The sequence below is a fragment of the Orcinus orca genome, chromosome 12 (assembly GCF_937001465.1).
Source record: "Orcinus orca chromosome 12, mOrcOrc1.1, whole genome shotgun sequence".
In the NCBI taxonomy this organism is placed as follows: Eukaryota; Metazoa; Chordata; class Mammalia; order Artiodactyla; family Delphinidae; genus Orcinus; species Orcinus orca.
In genome coordinates this window covers 255,348-274,450 of record NC_064570.1, presented here as the reverse complement: position 1 = coordinate 274,450, position 19,103 = coordinate 255,348, and positions in this window count along the sequence as shown.

Below are 19,103 nucleotides of genomic sequence, written 5' to 3'. Positions count from 1 at the left end.
GTAGGATGTAGGGGAAGCAGACTGGGGACGTGGGAGCCGGGACTCCTTTGACCTGGACCATCTTAGTGCGGGCAGCTCATCAGGCATCCAAGTGCAGATGCTGCGTGGGCTGGGGGGGGCATCCTGGGCTGGGGAGGCAACCTTGGTGTTCATAAGACTGGGCGGCTCTGAGGGCCGTGGGGCTGAACGAGACACCCCAGCAACGAGCCCCAATGAGGAAGAGGAGGCGGCTCAGACGGAAGCAGCGAGGCTGCGCTGGGGGAGACGAGACCCGGGTGGGGGGCTGTGAATGGGCGGGGGGCTCCAGGCCTGACCCCAGTGGTGCCCTGATGGGCCTGGAGAGGAGGGGTGCCGGCCGGCTGGGACCTGCGTCAGGAGTCTCTGCACCAAGAAATGTTGGCCAAGATGCTTCTGTCTGGAGGAGCCTTGCTTTTCTCCGCTTCACGCCCAGGCGTCTGTGTCTACTGCTTTACGCTCAAGTGTCCGTGTCTACTGCTTTACGCTCAGGCGTCCGTGTCTACTGCTTCACGCCCAGGCGTCTGTGTCTACTGCTTTACGCTCAGGTGTCCGTGTCTACTGCTTTACGCTCAGGCGTCCGTGTCTACTGCTTTACGCCCAGGCGTCCGTGTCTACTGCTTTACGCTCAGGCGTCCGTGTCTACTGCTTTATGTTCAGGCGTCCGTGTCTACTGCTTTACGCTCAAGCGTCCGTGTCTACTGCTTTATGTTCAGGCGTCCGTGTCTACTGCTTTACGCTCAAGCGTCCGTGTCTACTGCTTTACGCCCAGGCGTCCGTGTCTACTGCTTTACGCCCAGGCGTCCGTGTCTACTGCTTTACGCTCAGGTGTCCGTGTCTACTGCTTTACGCTCAAGTGTCCGTGTCTACTGCTTTACGCCCAGGCGTCCGTGTCTACTGCTTTATGCCCAGGCGTCCGTGTCTACTGCTTTACGCTCAAGTGTCCGTGTCTACTGCTTTACGCTCAAGTGTCCGTCTCTACTGCTTTATGCTCAAGTGTCCGTCTCTACTGCTTTTGCACGTAGGAAACAGCAGTTGCTGAAAACAGGCCCGGCCCAGCAGCCTTGCTAATTAATCCCACCCACTCTCCCCATCTTGAAGGCCTGGGCCTCCCCTCCCTACGCTGCTGGGCCGGCCCAGCTGTGAACACACACACCCCCGCTTAAACGGGCTTTGCCACCAGGACCCTGCATGACAGTGACGGGTCTCTGCCTCCAGAGCCTGGGTCACAGGGGAGACAAGCCTGACCTAAGCAAGCCCAGAGAGGGAGCGAGTCCTGGGCAGGTCTGTGAGGAGTTGATTCGGGGTCGGATTCACGTGCGAAACAGCAGATGCTGTCTGGGCATCATGCCAACCCCTGACTAGTCTGGACGAGGCCAAGAGTGCAAACCTCAGGGTCCTTGGGTCCGGGGGCAGGGAAGCTACTGTCCACGGTCTCGGGAACAGACAGGTCGCAGGAGCATGGGAGGTTGGCAGCTGCCCCCTTGGTCCAGATGCCACCCAAATTCTGTTTGAATCTCTGGGAGTCGCGGGACGCTACACGGCCACTTGGCCTGGCAGGAGCTCCCACCCCCTCCCGGCGTCCTGCCCATCGCTGAGCAGCTGCGGCCTCCGGGGACAGGACCAGCACACTCACCCCGCCGTGTGCGTCATTTTAACCTGCTGCTCCACAGGACAAAATTACTCTCAGCAACAATCATGAGATGAAACAAACAATAACAGTGGCCAGAAAAGAAACAAGGACAGAAATCTTCTGTTATTAAACTGCATATATAGAATCACACCAGTAAAGTTTAAAAAACTAAACTTAAAAGCTGATAAAAAGTAAAACAGATATTACATTGCTAAGAAAGGAAAAGTCATAGATGAACACTTCTTGATTATGTGAATGTCTCTCTTCACCAAAGGGGCACACTGGCAGTACACCCTGGGCTCGCTGTTTTAACCCCCGGGGCCACATTCCAGTGGTATTGGAGTGTCGGGCGCCCCTGCTCCGTGGTTTCTGTCGCCGCTCATCCTGAATGTAGAATTTTGAATTCAGAACTACTGGCCCACAGTGGTAATAAAAGCAAGCCAAGCGTTCGCTGGCTGAATTGTTTCTAAATTCTCTCAAGACAGGCCCCCGCCCTTGCGCCGAGGCCCCGGAGCTTCGCCGCACAAGACGGCCAGCCCTGGGCAGACCTGCCAGATGCCAGCACCGCTGGTCAAGGATGAACACTTCTCACAAAAACCAGGGCTTTGGACAGGCTGCCCACTTACACTAAAGCACGTCTGTTCTCGAGGGTGACCCGGTCCTGTCAGGCCCAAGGCACTGCCCATAGCCCGGTCCATCCAGCCAAGTTCACATCGTCTCCAGGTGGGTCCCGAGCTCCATGACTGGTCAGTGCAGTAGGAGAGGCACCTATAGGTGGCCACGGGCAGGCGACACCTGGGTCATAGGTGGCCATGGGCACGGGGAACCTGGCCTTGCTGTCCAGAGGTTGTGGGCCTGACTGCAAAGGAACCTGCTTGTCAAGAATCCGGTTCTTCCTGGTCACAAAGGCTCTGGGGGCTGCTGAGGGCTCTCCTCGCTGTTGGTGTTGATGCCGCCTGGAACGAACCCGCCCTGTGGAAGCAGCCTGGCCTGTGGACTCAGGAGCGACGAGAACCCAGGCCGATGGTTTCTAGTGGTGTTTCTGAGAGGGCTGAGGGTCCCCGCAGGGCCTCCCAAGGGGAACTGCCGTTCAAAACAGGAGGTTTAATGAAATGGTTTTTTCTCTCCCCAGCCAGGCAGCGGGTGCAGCCTGGGGGCTCCTGGGAGGTGAGGGAGGGCTGGGCCTTGCCCCGGCTGTAAACAGCTATTACACTGATCAAAGGAGCTATGTGCACCTAATTACAGAGCTTAAAAATGAAGGAAGTGCAAGGCTTTTGCCCACGACGGGGATAAACTCGGAGTTAAGGTAATCCGTCGTGACAGCGGGGGGGGCTCCCATGGTCATGTCCTCAGGCTTCCTGTGCCTACCCGGCCGCACTTGTCAGCAGGGTAGGACCAGGCAGTGGACGCTCCAGCCTTGGACGGCCAAGTGTTTGCTGCACGAACAGCCACATCACGTGAGAGGAAGTGAGATTTTTCAAGATTCCAGTGAAGGGGACAAACCTTCACGCTTCATTGATGGAGATGCCGCGTTTGGACCGAAGGTGAAAACAGCCGGAGCCCACGTCCAGGTAATGAGGGAACAGCTGGGACGGACAGACTCCCTGTCTCCAGATGGCCCTGTCCAGGCAGGACCTCCCCCTAGGCTGCCTTCCAAGCCCACCTCCTAAGGGGCACCACGGGGCTGAGGGAGAGCAGAGCCTCACACTGGCCTCGGCGGGGCCAGGAGAGCGCCCCCAGACCCTCTGCTGCAAAGAGAGAGGGGACGGGGGCCCGACACCCCCCCACCGGGCCCACCAGCACGTTGACGACTTGTCCACTCCCAAGAGTTGCCTCTGGTCGGGGGCTGTAGGCCCGTCCAGCCCCCAGACATCACCTTGGCCCAAGGACTCTCAGTCAGCCCGGGGCCTGGTCCTCCCGGCTGCCTCCCCATGCTTCACAGGCATTGCCCCTGCGGTTCCCTGCCTGGATCCCACCTGCCGTCCGCTTCCCGAAGGCCTGCACTGGCCACGCCGCATCTCTGCGCCCTGCAGACCGTGCGGGGGCATGTCGAAGGAGCTGGGAGCAGCCGTGCCTGTCTGCGTAGAGGACCCGGCCCGAGGCAAGGACAGCAACAGTGGCCCCAGCACTGGGGTCCTGAGACCATGACAGGGCGGAGCTGTAGCAGCGTATCAGCCAAGGTTCTCCGAAGAAACACACGTGTGAGAGACAGAGAGAGAGTTATTTTAAAGAACGGACTCACGTAGTCCTCGGGGCTGACCAGTGTGAAGGCGGCAGGGCAGCCCAGCAGCCTGGACCCTCAGGCAGGACTTCTATGTCGCAGGCTTGAGGTAGAATCACTTCTTTCCTGGAAAAACTCAATTATTTTCTCTACTGTCTTCAGCTGCTTGGGTGAGGCCCACCCCCACCATGGAGGGTCGTCTGCTGGGCTCAAAGTCCACCGATTCTAATGTTGATCTCACCCAAAAATAACTTCACAGCAATTAGACTGGTGTTTGACCAAACACTGGGCACCACGGCCCAGCCGGGTGGACTCGTAAACTAGCCACCCCTGGGACCGTAAGTCGCTCACTCAGTGGCTGGCCCTCGCCGGGAGCCCGTCCGGGAGCCGCACGATCTGCCCAGCCCCGCCGACGTCACAGGGCTCGCTCCTCCTCAGGGGTCCCCGACCACCGCTGCCTTCGTTCCGTATCAGCACCTCATCGGTAGCATCGGGGTTTACGGTCCTCTCAGATCTGTGGCTCTCTGTACCATCCCCTTGCCGGACATGCCGCCCCCGGGCCCAGGCTGCTCTGCAGGGGCTCAGAGAGCAGTGAGTGTCCCGGGCCCAGCCGAGCGGCACCCCCAGGCCACACCCACAACTGGCTTCTCTTAGGCACTGTCTGGGGCTGACCCTGACCTGACTGAAGTCTCCTCACTCAGCAAGCACCCGCCCGGGAGCCGCGCCTTCGCAGGGTGCGGAGGAGAGAAGGACGGGGGCCCAGACCCAGGGTTGCAGTTGCTGTGTGGCCGCCAGCTGGTCCCCAGGCCTCTCTGGACCTGTTGCTTCTTCTCTGCTGAGGGCAGCAAGATTGCAGGGAGGGCAGTGTCGCTAAGGTCCCTACAGCCCAGAATCGCGTGGTTCTCAGCCTTTGTTCTTGGAAGGAACCCTTTGGATGAGTGGGGACAGCTGCAGTCTGGACACGAGGGTACAGCGCCTCCTTCTGTGCCCATTGGGCTGCCTCAGGCCAAAGGGCGCCTTCCAGGGAAAGGGCGCGTGTTCAGCGGTGACTGGCATGGGTAGGATGCCGCCACAGTGGTGGCTGGCCACTGAGCGCCCGGCACGTCACCTGACGGCAGAGAGTCCTACCCGCGCAGAAACCCAGAAGCTGGGGTGGGTGTGCCCACCCCGGAGGACCTCCCCAGCAGGAGCGGTTAGCGTCAGGCCCGGAGGAGCTGGCGGGCTGTTCTCATCACGCGCGCAAGGAGAGCCCTTCCGCCCGTCAAGCAGCGGCGGCGGAGATGGATGGAGCAGAGGGCCTGGAGGCGCCAGCTGTCCTCACTCTTCCTCTCAGGGTCCAGCAACTCTTCCCAACCGCTAACCCCAAGCCCAGCACCAGATGTTTGGCTGCAAACCGCACAGAAGCACAGCCTCCTCGGGTCTCCTCGGGCGTCCCCTTGATCCATGGCAGCCGGACATGCTCGGCTTCTCAGACCAACAGCTTGTGGCACCCTCTGACCCCCATTTCCCTCTAGACTGGTTCCCTCAGCTCTGCCACAGTCCCCACAACAAACACCTCATCCAAGGACACTGATTAGTGACCCGCTCCTCTCACGGAACCCACACCGAGGCACCAACACGTCATTATTGATTTTCGAGATTGGATGGCACTGTGCCAGGTGCTGGGTACGCACAACCCGGCTAGATGATGTATTTATCCTTATTATGTCATATAATAAATTGTCATTTATTATGTTCATGGTCCAAAGCATCTGCCGTTATTATTTCTACGAAGCACTCCTTTGGATATTACTGTAATTGTCCACACGTTACTGTTGCCATATCTTTAAAAAGTTACTCAGATACAAAGCGTTGGTAAAGAGGTAGAGAAGCTGAAACTCTCACTCACCACCGTGAGAGTGTAAATTGGTACAACCCTGTGGAACCACTTGGTAGTATCCGTGAAAACAAAACCTTCAGTAGGTGCCTATCTGATGATCCAGCAATTATGCCCTGAGGTATAGACCCATCAGACAGCGTGTTCGCGGGAGTGCTTTTTAATAGCCCAAAGCTGGGAACCACACAAACGCTCATCATTAGTAGAGGGATAACTTGTGGTTTCTCTTCAGCAGTAAGAACCTCCAATGGCAGGCACGAACAAGCATAAATCTCACGTACTGTGAGGGAAAGAAACCAGACACACAAAATATATATTGTCTGATTCCAGTCATACAAAGTTCAAAATCAGGAAAAGCTAATCTAAAGGTTAGCAGTCAGGCTATTCAAGGCTGAGGTGGAAGGACACAGTGACAGAGTGGAGAAGCGACAGGCTGCTGGGCAGCGGCCGCTGATGACTATCCCACTGTGCTCACTGGAGAACTTCACTGGGTTTTGCACCTAAGATGTGTGTATTTTTCTCCTCAAAACAAGTGTTTTACCCCTCAGAGTTACTCTGCTTTATCCTTATTTCATTTTATTTCTGTATTTCTCTTCATGTCCTAAAAATATATGAGCTACACGTGCCTTATCATCCTTCTAATAGTGTTCAGTCATAGTGGGCAAGTACATCTGTGCAATTCTCTTTGTATCTTTCAGGCCAAAGGACATTGTGCTCTCAGGTTCTTCATAGAGGTCTTCTGATGGTGGTGGTGGTGATGATGGTGATGGTGGTGATGATGGTGATGGTAGTGATGGTGATGGTGGTGATGATGGTGATGGTAGTGATGATGGTGATGGTAGTGATGGTGATGGTGGTGATGGTGATGGTGGTGATGGTAGTGATGGTGATGGTGGTGATGGTGGTGATGGTGGTGATGATGGTGATGGTGGTGATGGTGGTGATGGTGGTGATGATGGTGGGGATGGTGATGGTGGTGATGGTGATGGTGGTGATGGTGGTGATGATGGTGATGGTGGTGATGGTGGTGATGATGGTGGTGATGGTGATGGTGGTGATGATGGTGATGGTGGTGATGATGGTGATGGTGGTGATGGTGGTGATGATGGTGATGGTGGTGATGGTGGTGATGGTGGTGATGGTGGTGATGATGGTGATGGTGATGATGGTGGTGATGATGGTGGTGATGGTGACGGTGGTGATGGTGGTGATGGTGGTGGTGATGATGGTGGTGATGGTGATGGTGGTGATGGTGATGGTGGTGATGGTGGTGATGATGGTGATGGTGGTGATGGTGGTGATGATGGTGGTGATGGTGATGGTGGTGATGATGGTGATGGTGGTGATGATGGTGATGGTGGTGATGGTGGTGATGATGGTGATGGTGGTGATGGTGGTGATGGTGGTGATGGTGGTGATGATGGTGATGGTGATGATGGTGGTGATGATGGTGGTGATGGTGACGGTGGTGATGGTGGTGATGGTGGTGGTGATGATGGTGGTGATGGTGATGGTGGTGATGGTGATGGTGGTGATGGTGATGGTGACGGTGGTGATGGTGGTGATGGTGGTGATGATGATGGTGATGGTGGTGGTGGTAATGACGATATTTATCTCAGAACATGTGACACAAACAAATGGATGATATTAATGCTTGAATTATTAGATAAAAGATATAATTAAAATCAAAATATTAGTATTTTATGCCATGTTCCCAGTCCCAGACGGATTTCTGGGGTACGATTCACATAAGCGACCCACGGTGGACCGTGGCGTTCTCTTGGACACTGCAGCACGCCCCCTTCCTGCTCCCAGCACCTGTCTGTCAGCATCGACTGAGGATCAGAAAGGGCTTTAGATCCTGCCACCCTCTTGTAAGTACGTGAGGGCTCATCCCTGGGGGTGGCTCTGTCAGATACAAACATGCACCCACTTCAACAGCCAAGGAACGCCCCCCTCATTTCCATCTCCCACTTGGTTATCCAGAGGGCTGAGGAAGAAAGGAGAGGACAAGACCAGAGCGACAGCCCCAAAAGCCCCACTGCTGCCAGCACCTCCCAGCAAAGCAACAGGCCCCATTGTGAGACTGGGCTCATTTACATGAGGAAGTGCTGCAGGTGTGTCTGCAGTAAACAGAGGGGAGTAATCAGGGCCAGACAGCAAGGCCGTGGCTGTGGTGCCCGCCTGCTGGAGCCACGTGAGGGGCTGCTGACCCTGAGGCTGCAGATGGGGGTCTGCCGCCACCCTCCTGAGCCTGGGCGTTCTCATGGCTCTGGTGAGCTTCTCCACCAGTGTTTTTTGTCTTTGTCTGTGGCAGAGACGCCACCAGTAGCTAGAGCGTATGGCAAACAGGAGGGGACTTTTTCTCACTTCCAGAACTTACTGCAGCCGGGACAGTGGGCAACTCACTCCTTCTCTCCAGGTCTTCGTCTTCCTCTCTCAACCAGAAAAGTTAAATAATTAATGACTTTTTCTCCAATAATCATGGAGTATCTTGGGGATGTTTATGGTGTATCTATGCTTTTCAGAAGTTTAGGAAAGGTAATTGCTGTTACTCTCCTGCAGCAAATAAGGGGAAATAAGTGTATCACCCCCTTTAAAATAGACCCCAGTCAGTCGTCAGGGCACCTTCTCCAGGAAGGCTTTGCCAATGCCCATTCCTCCCTCCCTGGAGGCTGAGTCCACGCCTCCCCCTCGCTCAGGGGGACACGACGCGACGCGGAAACCAGACTCAGCCCCCCACGTGCTCTGTCCACGTGCTCACGGCCCACGGTGCTGCTCTCGGGAGAATGCTGCATTTGTGCACAAACAATGAATGACTCGGGGAATCTCAGGGCCCCAGGAACACCAACCACGCATGGGGAACTCAGACTACACAACGGCTCCGTAGTCTGAGGCATCTTATCATCTCGTTGTCACCAGCGGGCAGGCAGGCTCGGCCCAGGGAGCAGCGGACCCGGAGGCTTCCCCCACCAGCTCGGTGCCCTCCGGGCCCCAGCTCAGCAGTGAGCCCGGGAGCCTGGGCCACCGACTGACCTCACCCACCCAGAGCCTCATGGGCCAGTCTTCTTTCCCTGGGAAAACGGCAGCAGCCACCTGAGCGTCTGGGGAGACATGAAGAGCTCGGGGAAGCACTGAGTCAGGAGCCTGAGGACCCAATGCCAGCTCGCTGCTAAGTCAGAACCCAGGACGCGGTGAGCAGCTGCGCTCACCATGGACACCGGCGCGCCAGGCACCGAAGCCACTGTCACGGCCGTGTCAACTCCTCACAGCACAGCAGCGCGCCATGCCCGCCTGAGAGCCGGGGGGCCTCGCCAAGTGCTCAGACCATGAACTGACCTGAACTCCAAGGCTGGGCCCCCGGCGGGCCCCGGTCAGGCACAGGAACAGGGACAAGCGTCTGTCGGAAGGCGCGAGACGTCGTCACCACAACAGAGGGCAGGTGACTGGCAGCCCTGCCTCCTGTGGGACGTGGTGGCCACACGCAGCCTCACGACGCAGAGAGGATGGTGCTGGGGCCCCTCTCTTCCTGCGGGAATGTCTGAGGACTGTCCCTCAGTGTTCGGTGTCTGCTGTCTGGGTCTGGACAACATCCCGAGAAAGAAGGGCCTCCCGTGACAAGCACTTCCTGTCTGTCCTAGGCAGCTCCCGGGTCTGCACAGGCGGGAGGCACACGCCAGCGCCCGCTCCCCACGTGCCCCCCTTACCTGTGTTTTCTCACCTCGGCAGCGCCCGAGCTCGAGGCCTGTGCGTGATCTATCTTCACAGGCCTCACGCGGCCCTCGGCACATGGCAGGTGTTGGGTGAGTGAGGACACAGCTGAGTGGCTGGAGGGGGACCCGGGATCTGACCTTTACATTAGGACCGACACACACATGGCCCTAACTCCAAATCCCCTCCACAGCGAAGGTCTTGACATTGTTCCCCCGAAGCCACAATCTCCTCCTCCTTCCTCAAGGGCCAGCACGGCGAGGAAGCTCCCTGCGGCGACTCGGGACGCCCGTTCTCACAGCGGCCAGAGGGGGTTAGAGGAACGGAGAGCCGCTGACAGTCACACGGGCAGCAGCCCATCCCCTTGGCCGTGCAGCCCCCGTGGGGCACCGACCAGCTTGGCCCTCCCGGCGCCTGCAGCTCCCTGCTCTGCACGGATCTTCACCCCCTCAACCCCATCAGTTTCCAAGGCGCCCCCCCAGGACCAGGTCCGCCCTCCATCTCGCCGGCCTCGCTCCTCTCTTCCCTGCCCACTCTCACGTTCCTAAGAGCCCCTCCCATCTCCTTCCTGAGGCCCTGAACCGTCCTCCCTTCAAAGCCCAGCACAGCCGGGCTTGGCTCTGCACTCAGCGTCAGGTGGAGACCTTTGGGGATGGTGATGAGGCCGCCTGTCCAGCTGTGGTCACAGGGCTACCGGAAGCCACTGCGCCATCAGCTGCCTCCCGGATCATGCCTGGAAGGGCCTGAGCACAGTCTCTGGGGACCCATCTCCCCGATCTTGCAGTGACGCAGAGGGGAAGCACCCCCTCCCAGGAATCCTCACTGGAGGCTTGGTTGTGGCCATTCAGATGTGCCAGCCCAGCTCCCACTAGGAGAGGCAGCACCGCTGCAGCTGTGGCACCGAGTCCTGCCCCATCAGTCCTGCCTGGCCACACCCCAGGGGCAGGTTGCTTCTGAGCTGCACCTGTGGCCACAGGCCCCACAGGTCAAGTGGAGCCCAGCAGGGCAGAGTCCTGCCCCCCGCACGAGCTGCCTGTCCTCCACGGCCGGGTGGGGGCTACGCCAGCCAGCTCAGGGTGCCCTCCTCCACCCCCTGGGGAGCTGGGAGCATCGAAGTCCCCAGGTGGGAATTGCAGACACAGGGGACCGCGGAGCACCCAAGGGTCTCGAGGACTTCGCGGGTAGAAGGACTCGTGAGCCAGAGGGAGGCCCAGCGAGGCTGCTGCCCAGACCGCAGCCCACGACGTACTCACGGGGACCTCGGGCTGAACCCAACCACGTGCCTGAGTGTGAAGGCCTGGCTTTGTCATAAGCCGCCCGGCCTCTCCTGCGTTAATGCTGATGAAAACCCAAACCAGCTCGCCCCAGGAGCCAGGCCAGCACCCGAGCACACCGCCCACCCCACGCGGGGCAGGACAGCAGCCGCTCCACCGACCGGCAGTTCCAGGCAGGCAGCCTCGTTTACAAAGGATGCAGACGACCTGAGCTCCTCCCAGCCAGAGAACACACCCGGACGCACCCAGGTAACGGTGAGACCTGCACCCCAGGTGGGGCGAGCAGGAAGCCTGACCCTCCAGCCCAGCCCTGAAAGTGAGTCAGGACCCAAACGCTCGGGTCCACATTCCAGAAAATTCCCGCGTGTTTGCACATATGTCGTATGTAGACAGGTTCCAGAAGCAGTGGTGGGAGCCCGCTGACCTCCAGGACTTGGTCTGTCTGGAGAGGCTGGGAACCCCCAGGTAAGCAGGAAGCACACTTACTTCGGGGGGGGTGGGGGGGCACACAGAATCAGGAGCAGCGGCCACGACACCGGCGGGGGGTTTCCAGGAAGACTGGAGACTGCTGGGTGGGGGCCGGCCAGGGTGACTTTGGGGCAGAGAGATGCAAGTCATCCCCGCCCGCCACCAGGCCCAGAGGGATGCGCGGATGCTGTTGAGTGAGCTCTGAAGAAGCAGACCGACCACAAAACATGTTTGGCCCCAAAGGCAAAGTTCCAAAGTTGACTCAGGGCTGAGAATACAGATTAAAAAGAGAAACCATACCTGGAACCTACTAAGATTTAAGAAACAATAATTTTACTCTCTTCTCCTATTTTAACTTGAGAACCACAGATTTAGCTCTGCAGATCTCAGCACCCTGTGAACCGTGAGGGCTAAGTCCTAACTCTCCGTCCTCGGTGCACCCCTTCTCAGTCTACCACGTGTGCCCACAGCCTTGGGGTCCCTCCTGTTCCCGCAAACTGACCACATTCTCTGAAGATCCGCCTCAGTACACAACCACCCTGAGCAGGCTGCGGCACAAGAATAACTGCTCCAATCTTCTTACTAAAAAACAAGAGAGAAAGATACACAAACCAGTCACTGGACTGTCTCACAAGCCTAGGCAACTTCAGTGGACTCTCATGCAGAATGCCCCAATTCGGGGCCTTTTGCTAAATTCTGCTCAGCACGAAGGAAAGTCATTTCTCACTTGTTAATTCTTTGTCATTCACATTCTATTTCTTCGTACCCCTCCCCCGCCCCCCCAACATTACAAACTTGCCTTTTTCTTACAGGCAAAAGATTTAAAAAATACTACTTTGTGACTTCTGTAAAGGTCTCTCTTGCCTGGAAAATATCTTCTCAACAACTTTGCAAACCTGCGTGAGGCCGTCCTGCTTCAGCAGGACAAACTCCACGACATGTGCCTCACTGTGCCCACCCTACAGGGCCAGCTTCCACGCTGGTGTCACCACTTGTTCCAAACACACAAGCCCACTGCTCACAAAAGGGTCTGTAGGTCACACACAAGGGCATGAAGTAATTAAAGAGCAAGCCTCTGGGTGGCCTGACCCTGGGGGGACGGGGAGTCACCCACAAACTGTGAGTGTGAAGAAAGAGGAAGTCATGTCCAATGACGCTGCCTTCAGACATTTTCTCACCATAAGTCCCAGAGAGCTGTACCCCACCCCTCCTCCCAACCCTGGCACCGGGAGACCCAGCGCAGGTGTTTCGGGCAGCTGCTCCAGGTGCTGGCCCACGACGGGTTCACGCGTCAGTTGTGGAGCAGGGCAGGGAGCTGCAGAGCCAGGCTGACAGGGCATGTGTGCCTTTACCTGAACTCAGCAACTGTGGAGACTGCAGTCTCCGGGATTTTAATATCAGTTATGATGTCAGTGGCCATTGTGGACCATGAACCAGCGTACGGGGCGGGGGGTCAACATCACAGAGCCAGCTGACCTGGGCAAGTCCTGGCCAGACAGTTGCCACACCCAGGCCCTGGTGAAGAGAGATGGTGTTAACACAGAGCCACATGTGGACTCGTTCCTCGTAAGTGCCTGATGTGTGTATACCTGCGCTTCAGTTATTGAGTGATCTGTACACAACTTGTTAGTAGATGATTTGGTTGTTCTCAATTGCACCTACAGAACTCCTTCACATAAGAAGCCTCTTCAAGTCCCTCTTTAGGGCCTCGGCCCCAATGTGGTCAGGAATCTCTCTAGGGTGTCCTCACAGACAACACAGAGTGGGAAGCGTCTCTCTGCTGGCCCGTGTTCTGCAGAGAGAACAAACCAGGAATGAAGAGGAGGAGAAAGAGGAGGAAAAGAAACACTAATCAAAGAAATGAGAGTTGAAAACCTCTCAAATTTAGCAAGAGACATAAACCTACAGATTCTGAAGATGAGCAAACCCAAACAGGATAAATTTAAAATCCGTATCAAAACACCTCATAATTACACTTCTGAAAACTAAAGACACAGAAGAAAAAAAAAAAGTCCTGATGTCTGCCAGAGAAAAACTGACCTAACTTTAGGGGAAAAAAAGTTGGAATAATAGCGTATTTCTCATCTGAAATCATGGAGGCTAGAAGGAAGTGGCCCAATATTTTATGTGTTAAAAGAAAATAACTGTCAATTCAGAATCCTATATAATTCAGAAAATGTCCTTTAAGAATGAAGGGGAAATCAAGGCATTCTCAGATGAAGAAAAACTAAGAGAAGTAGACCTATCCTAAAATAATGACTAAAGTAATTTCTCTAAACAGAATGGAAATGATGAAAGAAGGAATTTGAGAACATCAGCAAGAAAGGAAGAACACAGTAAGCAAAAATACAGTAAAGTTTATACAATAGGCTCTTCTTGAGTTTTCTAAATTATGTTTGACAATTACAGCAAAAGTATACCACTCTCTGATATTGTTCTAAATGTACATAAAAAAGATATTTAAAACACTGTATTATAAATAGGACAGACTAAAGAGACATAAGAGGAGGAAAGGTTTCTAATCTTCACTCAAACTGGTAAAAGGACAACATGTGATATGTTAGTTATATATACTGTAATACCAAGAACAACCACTTAAAAAGCTGTACAAAGAGATAGACTAATGAACACTAAAGATAAATCAGAATGGAATTCTAAAAATGTTCACGTGAACCACAGGAAGGCAAGAGAAAGAAAACATACAAATGAAAAGCAGAGAGAATAAAGAGGAAATAAAAAATAAAATGTCAGATTTAAGTCCTAATATATCAATAATTACATTAAATGTAAATGGTTTAAATATACCAATTAAAAGACAGAGGTTGGCAGAGTGGACTAAAAACTATGACCCAACTCTTTGCTATTTAAAAGAGGCACTCTTGAAAAAATAACAGTACAGGAAGACTGAAAACAAAAAGATGGAAAAATATATATCATGCAAACATTAATCAAAGGAAAGCAGGAGTGCTTATATTAATATAAGGTAGATTTCAGAGCAAAGAAAATTACCAGAGACAGAGAGGGACACTATATAATAATAAAAAGTCAGTCCACCATAGCAATCCTAAATATGCATGAACCAAACTACAGAACTACAAAATACATGAAGCAAAAACTGATAACCAAAAGATGAAATGAACAAATCCATAATCATAGTTGGAAACTTTAACGTCAACAATAGATAAAACAACTAGGCATATAATCAGTAAAATTAGAGAACTCAGTGATACAATCAACCAACAGGATTCAACAGATAATTATAGAGCACTCCACCCAACAACAGCAGAAGATACACACTTTTCATGTGCCTATGGAATATACACTAGGATTTGCCATATCCTGAGTCATAAAAAAATACCTCAACAAATTGGAAATAAACGAAGGTATAAAGAGTGTGTTTTCAAACATAGTGGAATCAAACTAGAAATCAATAATAGAAAGAAAACTGCCAAACACTAATTGGAAACTAAGCAACATACTACTAAATAATCCATGAGTTAAAGAGGAATTCATGTAAAAGTCAAAAATTACATTGAACTAAAATGAAAATGCAATATGTGTTTAATCTGTGGGGCACAGCTAAGGCAACATTGAGAGGGAAATTTATATCACTAAATCCATACAATTCATACATTAGAAAAGAGGAAATGTCTCAAATCAATAGTCTAAGCTCCCAGCTCAAGAACCTAGAAAAAGAAGAGCAAAATAAGCCCAAAGTAAGCAAAGGGAAGGAAATAAGCAGAAAGTAATAAAATTGAAAACAGAAAAACAATAGAGAAAATCAACAAAATTAAAAGTTGCTTTTATAGAAAGAGCAATAAAATTGGCAAACTGCTAGCAAGACTGAAAAAGAAAGAAAAGTAGAAGACACAAATTATCAATATCTGTAATAAAATATCAGAGAGGATATCACTACAAACCCTGAAGACATCAAAAGAATAATAAGAGAATACTATGAACAACCCTACACATATAAATTTGCTAATTTAGACAAAATAGACTAGTTCCTCCAAAACCACAATCTACCAAAACTCACCCAAGATGAAATAGATAATTTGAGTAACCCTTTAATTCTTAAGGATATTGAGTTTGTAATTTTAAAAGTCCCAGAGGAAGATATTTCTAGGCCCAGATGCTTTCACTGAAAGATTCCACCAAATGTTTAAAGAAGAATTAACACCGATTCTATACAATCTCTTCCAGAAATTAAAAGAGGAAGGAACACTGTAATTGATTTAATGAAACAAGTGTTACCCTGATACCAAAACCAGTCAAAGACAGGCCAAAAAGCAAACAAACCAATATCCCTCATGACTATAAATGCAAAAATCCTTAACAAATATTAGCTAATAAAGTTAGCTCTATAATATATAAAAAGAATTGTATACCGTAGCCAAGTGTGGTTTATATACACTTGAAATGCAAGGCTGGTTCAATATTTAAAATCAATCATGTAATCCACCACATTAACAGACTAAAGAAGAAAAACTGCACGACCATAGAAGCTGATGCAGAAAATTCATTTGACAAAATTCAACACTCACTTAAAATTTTTTTTGTATCTCATAAAAATAGGAATAGAGTGGAACTTCCTGAACTAGATAAAGAGTGTCTATGAAATCCTACAGCAAACATCATATTTAATGGTGAGAAACTGATACTTTCCACTAAGATTGGTGACAAGGCAAAGATGTCTGTTCTTACCACTCTTATTCAACATAGTGCTGGAGGTCCAACCAGCGCAATAAGGTAAGAAAAGGAGATAAAAGGCATACAGTTAGGAAGAGAGAAAATGAAATTGTAGATGACATGATTGTCTATGCAGAAAATTCCAAGGACTCTACAAAAAAAAAAAAAAAAAAGTTCAACAAAGAATTTCAACAAAGTTGCAGGATATAAAACGAACATATGAAAATCAATTGTATTTCTTCTTGCTACTTATGAACACATGGACACAAATGTCAAATACAATAGCATTTACTGTTGTTCAAAAAACATGAAATTCTTAGGTATAAGTCTAATAAAACAGAGGATCTGTATGTAGAACAGAACAAAACACTAATGAAAGAAATCAGAGAATGTCTAAAGATGCAAACACCCAGTCCCTGGCACTCTTGCACATGTGCTCCAGAAGGCCTGCAGGAAATGTTTAGAACAGCATCGGTGGGACAGCAAAAGTACCCAAACAGCCACTGTCTACAGCCAGTAGAATGGGTTCATGAACTGTGGCATATGCAGAGCTGGTAAGCAAACTACAGTGATATGCGTCATGGCTGTTCATCTCAGAAACTTCATGTTAAGTAAAAGAAACAAGTCCCATAAGGACACTCAGAGTGAGAGTCCACTTATATAAAGCCCAGACACTGGCAGTACTAAACAATGTGTTGTGTGGAGATGCATAGATACACACACATGTTGTAAAACTATAAAGAAAATCAAGGCAACCTTTATAAAAATTCAGGATCATGATTACCTCTAGGAGAAAGGAAGTGTGAGGCTATTGGTTAGGGGCACACGGAGGTTTCAAACAGATTAATGAGGTTCTCGTTCTAAATTTAGGTGGAGGATACCCAGGTGTTCATTTTACTAGTATTCTTTAAAATATACTTATATTGCAAAGACTTTTGTATACTTTTTCGGTTTTCTGTCACTCTTAGAAACATCTTTTATGCATGTGACTTTACACAGTGTATTTCATGCAACAGAGTATATCAAAAACATTCTTTTTCTTCTTGGTAAGTGTTTTTGTGTGTACACATAGCATAACGTGTACCATCTTCACCATTTTTAAATGTACATTTCAGTGGTATTAAATATATTCACATTTTTGTGCAAGGATCACCACCATATATCCCCATAACTCTGAAAAGGAGTTTTCACTCTGAAAAAAAGTTTTTCATCTTGTAAAACTGTAAGTCTATACTCATTAAACAGTAACTCCCCATTCTCCCCTCCTCTGGCCCCTGGCAACCACCATTCTACTTTCTGTCTCTATGATTTTGACTACTCTAAGTATCTCACAGGCGTGGAGTCATATAGCATTTGTCCTCCTGTGAATGGCTTATTTCATTTTGAATAATGTCCTCAAGCTTCACTCATGTTGTAGCATATTGCAACATTTCCTTCTTTTTAAGGCTGAATAATCTGCCGTTGTATGTATAGAACACATTTCGCTTACTCATTCATCCGTTGATGGACACTTGATTGTTTCTATGCTGCTGTAAATAACACTGCTATGAATATGGATGTGCAAATATCTCTTCAAGACCATGCTTCCAATTCTTCTGAGTATATACCCAAAAGTGGAATTGCTGGATCATATAATAATTCTACTTTTAATTTTTTTGAGAAACCACCATACTGTCCTCCACAGTGACTGTACCATTTTATATTCCCACCAGCCATGTACCAGTGTTCCAATTTCTCCACATCCTTGCCAACACTTGTATTTCCTTTCGTGTATATACTAGAGTTATTTTCTTTGTGGTTGCCACAGAGATTTCATTTAACAACCTAAAGTTATATACATTGTGTGCCCCAAAACATAAAGTAATCATTCTTTTAAATGCATTAGGCTCTTAAATTATGTAAAAAATAAGATTTGGAGTTACAAACAAAAGTTATAGTAATATTAGCTTTTACACTAATAACTGGTTTTCTTAAATGTATTAGTCTCTTACATCATTGTAGAAAGCAAAAAGTGCAATTACAAGCCATTGTTTCAATAATATTAGCTTTTAGAATTGCCCATATATTTACCTCTATTAAGATCTTTATTTCTCCATATGGCTTTGAGGTCTGGTCTAGCATCCTTTTGTGTCACCCTGCAGGACTCCCTTGAGCATTTCTTGCACAGCAGGTGTAGTGGTAACAAGCTCCCTCAGCTTTTGTTTATCTGAGAATGTCTTAATTTCTTCCTCACTTTTGAAGGACAGTTTTGCCAGATACAGGATTCTTGGCTGACAGGTTTCTTTTTCTTTCAGCACTTTGAATATATCTGCCCATCATATCTGGTCTCCAAAGGTTTGATGAAAAATATGATGATTACCTTATTGAGGATCCCTTGTGTGTGATGATTCACTTCTCTCTTGCTGTTCCCTAGATTCTGGCTTTGTCTTTGTCTTTTGAAAGTTTCATTAAAAGATGTCTCGGTGTGGGTCTCTTTGAGTTCATCTTACTTGAAATTCATTGACCTTCTTGGATGCTTATATTCATGTCTTTCATCAAATTTGGGAAGTTAGCCATTATTTCTCTCTGCCCCTTTCTCTCTCCCACAAGTCCCTTAGGCCTGTTAGCTTTTCTTCAATCTTTTTTCTTTCTGTTCCTCTCTTTATTGATACTCCCATTTTGTTAACACATTGTTTTCTTGACTTTATCCACATCTTTTTTTAGTTCTTTGAGCATATTTAACAGTTGTTTTAAAGTCATTGTCTAATATATCTGCTATTAGGTCTTTTTCAGAGACAGTTTCTCCTGAACTTTTTTCTTTGAATGGGCCATACTTTTCTTTGTATGTCTTTTGTTTTTTAACTGAACAATGGACATTTCAATTTAACAATGTGGTAACTCTGGGGCTTCCCTGTGGCACAGTGGTTAAGAATCCACCTGCCAATGCAGGGGACACGGGTTCGAGCCCTGGTCCAGGAAGATCCTGCATGCCGCAGAGCAACTAAGCCCGTGCACCACAACTACTGAGCCTGTGCTCTAGAGCCCATGAGCCACAACTACTGAGTCCACACAGCACAACTACTGAAGTCCACACGCCTAGAGCCTGTGCTCTGCAACAAGAGAAGCCACCGCAATGAGAAGCCTGCACACAGCAAGGAAGAGTAGACCCCGCTCACTGCAACTGGAGAAAGCCCGCACGCAGCAACGAAGACCCAACACAGCCAAAAATAATAATAA